Genomic DNA, 11,778 nt, shown 5'->3' on the forward strand with positions numbered 1-11,778 from the left:
TAACTATATTTTCGACTATATCGAGGTGCTGCCCTCTTCAACTTTTCACCGTTTCTATGGCAACCGCATCCTCCATGCACGTCAGCGGGCGTGGTGGGGCCGGGGCGCACACCGAAAGTTGTTGAATTACAAACTGAAGTCTGAACGTGATTTTCTGTTTCTCGTTCTTGCGTTCGCCTTCGCCATCACTATAGCAATCTTTGCTACAGTCGGTTGGCTGGCTCTGTACGGCCTGTACGCTAAAAATGTTATGAACACTGATTTACCTAATTATATTCAAATTAAAGAGAGCCTACCAATATTCTATTTATTATTATTTTTAATTTTCGAGACAATAAATAAATTTAAAAAAATCTTTTCGTACTTTAGAATTTTAGTTAAATTTCTAAAATTATTTTTAAAAACTAAACTTAAAATTTAAATGAAATTAAGATAAATTAAACAATTTAATAAAATTTATTCAAATTCCAAATTTATAAAATTAATAAAATTATAAAAGAAACTGAAAGTTAATCCAATATTTAAATTATTAGGAAATAAATTTATTTGCGAAAAAATTTTAAAAAGCAAGTTTTTTATTAAAGGAAGGAATTTAAAATAATTATTTTAGCAAAATCAAACATTTTTAATGGAATTAAATATGCAAACAGTTGAACAAGTAAATGCAAACAAAAGCTTAATCGACCAGCTGGAAAGTAGAGTTTTCTATACATGACCGGTGGAAAACATTTTAAAGTTTCAACTTATTTTTCTCAATAAATAAAAAATAAAGAAATAAAGGAAATTATTAAAGGAAACTAAATAAAAAACTAAGGAAACTTATATATTTATTAAAAATAAAATAAAAACAGCGTCAAATTCTTTTAAAAAATATAGACTATTGAAGTACATAATAGGTCTGTGAATTTATAGCATTGGTTTATATTATTTTTCACGGTTGCGGTTTAAAAAATGTAATTATCTCATGTATTAAAACAACAAAAAGACGAAAATTATGGCAATTTTTATGTCAAGTCTGAGTATTGAATGATAATAAAAAAAATTAGGCAAACTTTTTTTGTAAGATTGAGTACTTCTTATTTCAATTTTTAAAAAAATGGTTCATATTTATAACATGGCCTCAGCTAAACTGTAGAAGCAAGCCGTAATTTCCTTTGATTTTCGAAAATGCTTCTCACACTTTACAGCTGTTAAAAAACTCATATACCACTTAATTCACTAATATTTAAAAAATACAACATTTCAGAAGACATTGGTCTGGGTCTATAAGGAAATTTAGGAAAAATTTTTTTTTCATAAGTTTTTATAAGGAAATTTCTTTTCAGAATTTTAATTTCTTCAACCAGAAAAAATAGTAAGGACATATTCAACCACAATTCTGGTTGATTTAACCAGAAAGCTTTTTTAGTTTATTTAAATTTAAATAAAACTTAACTGTATCTTCAAATTCACTTTTCTACTAATTTCCAAAAAAATTATAACTTAAATAAAAAATAAACTTTTTAATTTAAATTTGTTATTATTATTTTATACTAACATCTTTGCTACATTTTGGGCATAATTTTGATTTCAAAAAGTCTTTAGAGTTTTCGAATTCCTTCAAGACCTTTTCTACTCAATTAAAATCATTTTTCCATTCACTTATAAATTAAAATTAGATTATTACCATTTTAGATTTCAAATGCACTATAATTTGGCGCGACCAAATATATAGCTACCTGTCGCCCCTCTACAAGTATGTGGCCGAACTAAGAGCAATATATATATATATGCAGGACCACAAACTTGCCCGCCGCGCTAACTACCGGTGTTTGGTGCAACTAATCTCATGCCGTATCTAGGACCCACTCACTATCTTTGATGCCACCAACGTTTTACGTACCCTGACTTACCCAAGTCAGACGCAAACAGGATTGTGTTACTGTGTTTTTGTTTTAATCTAGTTTCATGATATTCATAAAATGTGAGTACATCAAAAACAGTTCAATAAAGTTAATAATGGTAATAAGACCTTTTTTTGTTTGTTAAAATAAATCAATTTTTCTAATGTATCGGGAGACAAAATTGGTCACATGCCATTGTGAGATTACACCGATGACCTTGTTCCGACATTTATTGCAATCTCACTTATAAAAAATGTGTTCGTCGACCAAATATGTTTCTTGAAGTCATTACAAAATTTTAATATAAGTTTTGTAAACTCTCCATGCACCCGTGTTGCTATATAGGGTAGGATGGGGCAAGATGAGCATAACTGTCCTTTTCTCAGTATTTAAAATCTTATATATATTCTACATTTTTAATTACAATTTTGCCAAGATAAAAGTAACTAAAAAGTATATGCATAATTATAAATAAAAATAAAAAACTAGCACGCTTGGCTCTATCGCCTCATGCCTGGGGCAGGATGATCCACTTGAGTAAATGACTTGTTACATATTAGTTATAAGTCAGAGTATTTTAAAATAAAATCAATACTTACACGTATTTTCCCAAAATTAAACGTGTTCAGTATTTAGGGTTAAAATAATGTAATCCTTAGCCATAACCTCTACCGTAACGACCGTAATTAACACCACAAAGAGTAAATAGAAAACCGATTTATGCCCACATATCTTTTAATAATTTGATTACAAAAACAAATATACTAGCAATTTTTTGCTTACCTATGGACATTGTCGCAGTATAGAAGTTAAATTCGAAAATTCCCAAATACTAGACTGGTCTACTACAATTACTACATGACACTGAATTTCATATATATTGGGGTATTAAGCCGCTACAAAAAATGTCTGCCGTTTTTTTCTACCACAGCAATGTCCTTCTCATTGCTATAGCATTTTGCGAGTTTTCACACCAAGTTACGTAAGGCCATGTGACGAGTGGGTCACGTGACCAGATTCATACCTTACAGCTACTTTTTTTTTACTTCCCAACTTATTTTCACACGAAGCGCCACATCCAGTTGAAAATTTAGTTTAATAAATAAGAAGCATTAAGGAAGGCGGGTCTGGACTTAAATTTTAATAATTATGAAAAAAGAAAAAAAATTATTTACAAGAAAAAACTTTTTCCGTAATTATATAAATTTAGGACCAGACCCACCAATCTTAGTGCTTATTGTTAAGTATCAAAAATTTTCAACCTGTGGTCCCAGATCTGAAACGAGACGTCCAATACTATCGCAGGTATATGTTCGTGTGAATATAGTAGGAGACCCACTCATCACATGGCCTTAAGGAATACACCAGAAAGACAGTGCTTTCTTCTGGTTAAGAGCAAGTCATATTATTTTATGATACAGACCTATAACAGTGCTGCTGTCATACTTCTTCTGAGCATTTTGGTCTACAAGGTTAGTTTTTTTTTATACGTTTATACCATAATTAACACCCTGCACAATCTGATAATATGAAATATTGCATCCTAACCTACTGACTGCTACACTAGAGGTTAGGTTAAAGCACAGGAAGAGGTGTCTCATTTCGGCCCAGAACAGTGGCTCATTCGGCTCAAATGACACTTTTTAGTTAAATAAAAATCTCACCTATTTCGGTTTCATAATTATATATAAATCTGTCGAAAACTTAAGATTTAATAAATAAGGTATCTGAATAACCACTGAAGGAACATCTAATATGTGATTTTGTGTGATTCTTGAACTTCCTAAACAAATGCAAAAAAGCAGAATACAGGTCTTAAAATTTTGAGTATCGTTTTTCATAAATTTATTCAACATTAAGCGAAAATTAAAAAAAAAGTTTGGCAACGTTCTTCCTGGTATTAATACAAAAAACCGTTAGAAAAGAAATAATAGCATACGAGAAAATTGAGTGGCTCGTTTTACCCCATATGCTCATCTCGCTCCACCCTACCCTATATGCGTGGGTGCAGTGACGCACTAGGTACCCAGGGGCACAGCCGGGGACCTAGCCACTGGGGGCGACAACGTACCCCTATAAATAAAAAAAAGAGTCATCCCTACCGAAAAGAATCTTTGAGTATATACTAAAAATTCTTTAGGTCAAAGAAGCTCAAAGAAATTCTCCGCAGGCACTCAGGTAGATATTTTTAGAGGTCCAGGAAGCTCGCTTAAATGGTCTGAAGGCTTTAAAATATCCTTTCGAAATTGAAATAAGAATACGATCATAAATAACAAGCAGAGAGGCTATCTCAATAGAGTAGCCGACACTCAAGGGTCCTTTGTTAAGCTTTCGGATTAAAATTTAGAAGTAGATTTTTTTAAATTTCATAGTTAACAGTCTAAAACATAATAATTCGAAATCTACGGGTTTCGATGACTTTAGATATCTAACTTTTTTTTTAATGCTTAAAATTGGAATTAATAGAACGTTTCTCGTAAATGGAATGAGATACGCCAAAAAAGACAACATATTTGAATTCAACTAGAAAATTGTATATTAGTATATAAGTTATAATTATAAATGTGTATAATGAGAAAATTCATCAATTAAAAACAATTTTAATAATTTGAAGAGAAATTTAAAAATGGAGAACAAATTAGCCACGGCCAACTACTATAAATAATTCTGCCCGCTCGGTACGCGACGAATACAAAAGGAACATTATATTACCGTCACACCACTTTTAAAAGGACCACTAAAAGGATCTTGAAATGGACCCAAATCTCTCAAACTATCTCCGAGACTATTTTGTTTCAAATCGACTTTGTTTATAGACTCAAATGGGCCAGACTATTTCGCTAAAGAAAACAACTTTATCATTTTCATCGTAACAACTTTATCATTTTTCATGAATAATTCCATTTTGCTATGCAAGATAAGAAAAAAGATGACGTAACAAAAATTGTACTTTTACAAAAGATCTACAAATTTCTTATGAATACCTTTTTTATAGGACGCGTACTTTTTGGTTTAATTGCAAAAAATAAAGGAATTACATTTTTGGTCAAACGACACTAGCCATAAAGAAAATCAATAGACAAATGTTGCTCACCCACAAAAGAACTATAAATTTCTCAAAAATATATTGATAGGACGCGTTTTTTGTTTTGTTTTAATTGTAAAAAGTAGCATGGAAAAACATAAATTTTTTGTAAAAAGTGAAATTTTTTAAATTATAAAAACAAGACACTAAAAAGGCGCTAGTGTCTTCAGAACGTGGGATTTTTCGGCTCCCACCATGCTCCCATCTGGGAGAATGCTACATGTTGCCTAGGCCAGCCTCCTGTAGTTCCGAAAATGCACGAGCACAAACCCGAGTCCCCCTGACTTCACGATTCGTTTTCGATGGCTAACTGGCTATTAGAAGGAGTTTTTAAATAAACTGAATTTCGTAGGGTGCCAAGAGAATGAAAGTTCATGCAATTCACTGTGTCCACACGGATTGAGATATCGTGTTTAAAATTTGACAGATTAAATAAAAAGCACTAAAGAACGTTTGTTTACATCAATATGTTTATAATTTCAAAGAATGTTTATTTATAAATTAATGAAATATGATATTACCTTTCGAGTTATAGAACTTTTCTGATCAGTTTTGGTTTGATGCATTTCAGATTTTTTGATTCGCTCATATTGAGCACCGACACCAATTTCAGACTAAATCGTCTAAACCTTGAAAAAAAGTAATATAAGCAATAAAATTTCCACATTCGTGGCAAATCAATAAATAAGTATCTGCACACACGTAACCTATCATTATTTTTGGAGCATTTTTAGCGATTTATAGCGGACAAAAAAAGAAACTTCTAACGTCGATAAAGTCGAGATCAAGTGAATAAGTTCGTCTATGAAATTTTTGTGTAAAATGATTTTCATTTTTTTGGTCATAAAAATAAAATTAAAAAAAAATCCACGAGAATATATAACCATTAGAAAATTTTAATTATTTTCTGAAGATGCACATTTCTCAAGATGGGATTTGGACGGATTTTCGAGTATCACATTCTAAGATGTTCATCGATTTTTTTTTACTTTATCGACGTTAAAAGTTTATTTCCTATTCCTGTAGTATTTTTCTAGAAACCTTTATTTGTAATTATGAATATATTGATATATAAAAACGTTCCTTAGTGCTTTCTGTACAACTTCCTAAATCCTGAACACGATGTCTCAATCCGCGTGCACGTAGTAAGGACAAAAAAAATGAAAATAATTTCATTCTCTACACAAAAATTTCATGAATGAACTTAGTCACGTGATCTCGACTTTATCGATACTAAAATGTTCTTTTTTCCTCCGCTACAAATCGCTAAAAATGATCAAAAAATAATGATAGATTACGTGTGTGCAGACACTAATTTTTTTATTTGCAACGAATTTGCAAATTTTATTGCTTTGATCAATTTTTTTAAGGTTTAGACGATTTAGTCTAAAATTGGTGTCAGTGCTCAATATACGCGAATAAAAAATCTGAAATGCATCAAACCAAAAATTATCTGCAAAGTGCTATAACTCGAATGGTAATATCCTATTTAATCAATTTATAAATAAACTTTCTTTGAAATTATAAACATATTGATGTATACAAACGTTCTTTAGTGCTTTTTATTTAATCTGTCAAATTTTAAACACGATATCTCAATCTGTGTGGACACTGTGAACACCAAAAAAATGCTCATAACCGGGGACTAGTTTAGTCACGTGGTCACCAAAGATCATGCCCTTCTTAAGCCTTCTTGCGCAATTTTGTTGCACTATTTTTTTTTAAATTTCTGTTGGTTTAAAAAATGTCCTTCTAAATTTACGTGAGTTGGGAAAGTTGGGAAAGAAAAATTTAGGATCGGGCTTGGTCAAGTGACCCTCTCGTCACATGGCCTTAAAGGAATTCCGAAAGATTTCAAGGAGATAAATCTATTTGTCTTAAAATCCCTGGGAAAAATTTAGAAGATTATAAGTCAATTTTTTACATCTTAAATTAAGTAACATAATTCTTGTCACGCCGTCTTGTGCAATTTTGTGACATTTTAAAAAAATTATATGTTGGTTTAAAAATCTACTTTTAAATTTGAGTAAGTTTAGGAGATATTCAGAAATAATTAAAACTTGTAAAGATTTTTGTAAATTTTCACGAAAATGAAAAAAATTATTTTAGGTTTGTAGAAATAATTAAAATAATTTTTTGTTTCGAAAAATCAGTTTTAGGAGATTATTTTAAAGGATTTTAAAATATTACAAAATACGTCAAAAATTGTCGAAGTATCTGAAAAATTTTAAAGGCAATTTTTTTTAAATTTTGCATAATAAAAAAAATCAGGAAAAATTTGAATAATTTTTAAAGATTAGAAGATTAGAGGGCGTGAAAAGATTATAAAAAAAGAATTATTTTCCTCATTATCGTGTGAAATTTTTAAATGATTTTGAAAAATTTGCTTTAAAAGAAAATTAAAGAAGATTTTTAAACACATCAAACGATTTCCTAAAATTTTTGAAAAAGAGTGTAGAAGGTTTTAAAATCAACACTTTTTGATTCGATCACATTAAAAAGTTTAAAAAAATGTAAATAATCGAATAAATTCAAGAAATATTTAATATAATTGATGAGATTAAAAAAGAATTTAAACTTTAGAAGAGTTTTAGAAACATAGCATGAACTGATTTAAAATACTGAAAAACCTCAAAATTCTTGCAGAAGAATAAAAAAGATGCATCTAGAAATTGTATACAATTACCAGTCTTTAAAATTAAAATTTGAATAATTTTTTTAAATTACTTTCAGCACATTTCTTCTCAAGCAGAATCCCCGCGTTAAATCACAAGAGGTTCAATTATTTCAAATCAGAATAAGTAATGACATAAATTTTAAAAATTCAAAAAAAAAAATAACTTGGAATAATTTGCACGCGATTTAGAAAAAGTTTATATGTAAAATGAATGAATAATAATAAAAGTCGATAAACGAAGGACTTTCATACTTTTGTTTGCGAAAAAGAGATTCCCCAATTCTCAAGTGTAAATAGTAAGGGAACTGAAGTCAATAAAACATCCACAATTAATGAAAGATTTTCATTTTTCCATTTGAGTACAAAAGACTTATCATTTGATAAAAATATGCTGAAAATTTTCCTTTGAATGTGGTGTGGAAAGAAGTTTTATTCAAAAATGTGTGGGATTTTATAATAGACAACTGTATGCATTTCTGACCTTTCTTATTTTTATGTTTTTCATTTATTTTAATCTGCTTCATGTTTAGGGAAAAATCATATTCTGAAAAACGATAAGAGAAATATCTATTTCTGAAACTTGTCCATAAGGTTAAAGCCAAATCTGTACAACCGTTTGTTAGCATTTTTAAAGTTGGTTATATAATTTGAAAAGCGAATCTTAATACTATTTTTATAACTAATGGAGATATTTTTATAATTTCATTTTTTTCTTCATATTTTGAATGTATAATATGTTAAAAATATACTGTAAAAAGGAAAATATTACATATTTATGAAGATATTGTCAAAAATGTCAGAGTCTGCATACCGCCACTTAGGTAGCTCGTACAGCTCAAAAACAGCAGTAATTCGGAAGATAATCAGCTCTTCGAGGAAGCCGAAGGTTTATTATATGGACCCGGAATCGCCGATTGATCGGTAAGTCACTGAAACTACTATAGTAGTTTACCGTAACGAATCTTTAAACGTGGTTATTTCGAAATTGTCTTCCAAAAACTGTTCGTGCTGTAACTTAAAAAGTTATTGACCGATTAGGCTAAAATTTTCAGGGGTTTCTCTTTATACACATCAGTAATCGAACAAAAAAAACATTTTTTATTTCAGATAAATGGAAAAATTTTGACAGCTGCAGCAGTTTTCGATGCCTCGGAGCAGACGCTTGAAGAAATATTCTGCAGGGCCGCCATTTTGTAAAAAAAATCACGTTTCTTTACACTTTATCAATGTAGAAAAAAAGATGTTAAAATTAATAAATGATTTAGTTATTTTATCAACTTGAAAAAAATGCATCCACATGAATTGCCCTCATGCCTTGTGGAATCCATGAGGGCAATCTATGCGTGGTTCCTTATGGAAACGACATGCTATTCCATAGGGGCCCAACGTGGATTTCCTTCATCGATCCCTCATGGTTGCCACCATGAAAGCCCTCTTGGTTTTTTGTTGCCAGTGCTGGCACCTCTTTTGGCATATCTCTTGGATGATAACACAATACTCCTGCCGAAAATAGGCAACTTAGCTGACCCGAAGAATTACAGGCCAATAACTTGTCTGAATACACTTTGTAAGATATTCACAGCTATCCTAAATGATAGGATTATTCGTGCATTTGAACCTGTGTGGCAAGAAATGTATGAACAAGGAGGCTCAAAGAAAGGCGTAGCCGGATGTCGGGAGAACCTGCTCATCGATAGATGTATCTACAAAGATGCAGCATTCTACCAGCGTGACCTATCAATGGCCTGGATTGATTATCGGAAAGCTTTCGATTCGACCTCCCATAGACTTTCATCTATCTTTTGGAAATCTTAAAGGTTCATCCGCGAATAGTTAGGTGCATAGAGAGATTGATGCCGCTCTGGAGAACCATATTTACTATCTCATCTGGAAAAAATCGTATGACAACTAACAAGGTCACATTTCAGAGAGGTGTCTTTCAGGGCGACACCATGAGCCCACTCCTCTTTTGCCTTACATTATTGCCACTATTTCTAGCACTTCGCCATTCCGACGGGTACTTGTGCGGCAAACCTGCAGATCGAAAGTATAAGGTCACTCATGTATTTTACATGGACGATCTTAAGATCTATGCTAAAAACAAAGAGCAACTACATCTAGCTCTATGGATTGTCGAACGATATACTAAGGAATTTGGGTTAGACAAATGCGCCAAGGTTTATTTGAAGCGAGGAAAACTTAATGGCATCCCTGAAGATCCTGAGCTCGTTGATAGAAGCGCTATACGACTCTTTTGCGCTGGAGAGACTTATACATACCTGGGCGTGCCACAGAGCCGCATTCAGGATGTGACATCTATAAAGGATACTCTCCGAAGCAGATAAAAACGTCTCATCCGACAGATTTGGTCTTCCGAACTGTCGGCGAGGAACAAAGTATCTGCAGCGAACATGCTTGCCGTCCCGGTAGTACTCTATTCATTTGGAGTAGTTCCATGGACGAAGAACGAGCTCAGATCCCTTGATATCGGGACTAGAAAGGTTATGCACATGAACAAAAGCATGCATCTTAAGTGCTCCGTTCCGCGACTATACATCTCACGCCGTCAAGGTGGTCGCGGAATATTAAGTCTTGAATGTGTTCACAACAGGATTATTCTGGGTACAGCACATAGAGTTGCAAATGGAAGAGACCCTCTTCTTAAAATAGTGAGGAATCACGAAGAAGTAGGCAAAGGAGCGTTTCTCTACAAAGCAGCGGAGGAGGCTGCTGAAACAGTCGGACTTGACTTCAGTATTAGGGGTAAGCAAAATGCATCAAATCTTATCTATCTCGAGTACTCACTCCTGAAAGCCCGGATTAAGAAAGCATAAGAGAAAAACTTTCGTGAACAGCTCCTCGATAAGAGGATGCACGGTATCTTCCACAGAAATGTGAAGGATCAAGCAATGTTTTGTGAGCTAACGTTGCTTTCCTTAAATCGCCCGGATTGAAGTCTGGTACGGAGGGTTTCATTTTTGCATGCCAAGACGATGTCATTTCCACCTTAACATACCGTCGCCACATTTTGAGCCAAGACATTCCTGATGATAGCTGCAGGGCGTACCATGCACACCCCGAGCATTTAGCTCACATTCTATTTAGTTGTCCAACTCACGCGGGAACGACATACATTCAAAGGCACAAAGCGGCACTAAGAGTGCTTTATTACCATCTCTGTCACTCTTACGGCATTAACCTTAATATCGCTCCTCTAAATGCTCCTAGGGATATCGAGTCAATTGTCGAGAATGGGAAGCGCCGCATATACTGGAACTTTATATTCTCGACAATTGTTTAAGTTGCTCACTCGAGGCCTGACATGGTTCTTCTTGACTTCTAGAAGCGAACCATGTTCGTTATCGAATTTTCGGCACCAGCTGAAAAAACATAACCAAGGAGAATGAAAAGAAATAGAGGTATCGAGACCTTATAAAGGAGTTGCAACGATTGTACCCGGAATATTCTGTTAAACTAATCTTCCTTATCATCGGCGCTCTTGGAGGTGCCAAGCTTTCACTTGCTAATGGCCTAAAAAGCATCCCTGCGTGTCAACAATGTGCTAAAACACTTGCGGGAAAAATGCAAAAGGCGGTAGTCCTTGGGTCGCTCCGTGTACTTAGGGTGCACGAGCCGGGCGCTCGTAGAATTTCTACGCGTGGAACATCCATGCGGGCTTCCGCCGGGGGCCCTCATCTTAAGAGGTCTCACCGAGGCTTTTTCCACATGGTTTCTAACAGAATTTTGGTTTAAAATTCGATTTGAATCTCCTCATTTCTTCTTAATATTCCTTGCATTTACTAGATTTTTATTAATTCATTATAATCTTAACAAAATGAAATATTTTGCTTTAAAATCTTCTACAGTCTGCTTTTAAATTTGAGGAAATCCTTTCATATGCTTCAAAATCTTTTTTAATTTTCTCTTAAAACATATTTTTTTTTAAATAAAATATCTGCCGGCTTCGAGGGAACATTCTCATGGCGCTTTGCGCGCGCGGCTGGCTTCGATCGCAAGTTTGAGCGCGCCTAGGGTGCGCGATGTTTGAATCTCGCGCTCGATAATCGGTTGCCTTGCGCTTCGCGCTCGGATATTTATTCTTTGCATTTGGAATGCTTGAAAAAAACTGTATC

The 11,778-nt window shown here is 33.2% G+C and overlaps 1 long non-coding RNA gene across 1 annotated transcript; it reads left to right on the top strand.

Moving 5' to 3' along the window:
- Nucleotides 1-1,864: 1,864 nt before the first annotated feature.
- LOC117174259 lies at nucleotides 1,865-8,899 on the top strand. Its single transcript, XR_004467282.1, has 3 exons — nucleotides 1,865-1,963; nucleotides 8,446-8,566; nucleotides 8,753-8,899. It is a non-coding gene; the product is annotated as an uncharacterized LOC117174259 (long non-coding RNA).
- Nucleotides 8,900-11,778: the final 2,879 nt, after the last annotated feature.

The sequence above is a fragment of the Belonocnema kinseyi genome, chromosome 6, assembly GCF_010883055.1.
Source record: "Belonocnema kinseyi isolate 2016_QV_RU_SX_M_011 chromosome 6, B_treatae_v1, whole genome shotgun sequence".
Taxonomy (NCBI): Eukaryota; Metazoa; Arthropoda; class Insecta; order Hymenoptera; family Cynipidae; genus Belonocnema; species Belonocnema kinseyi.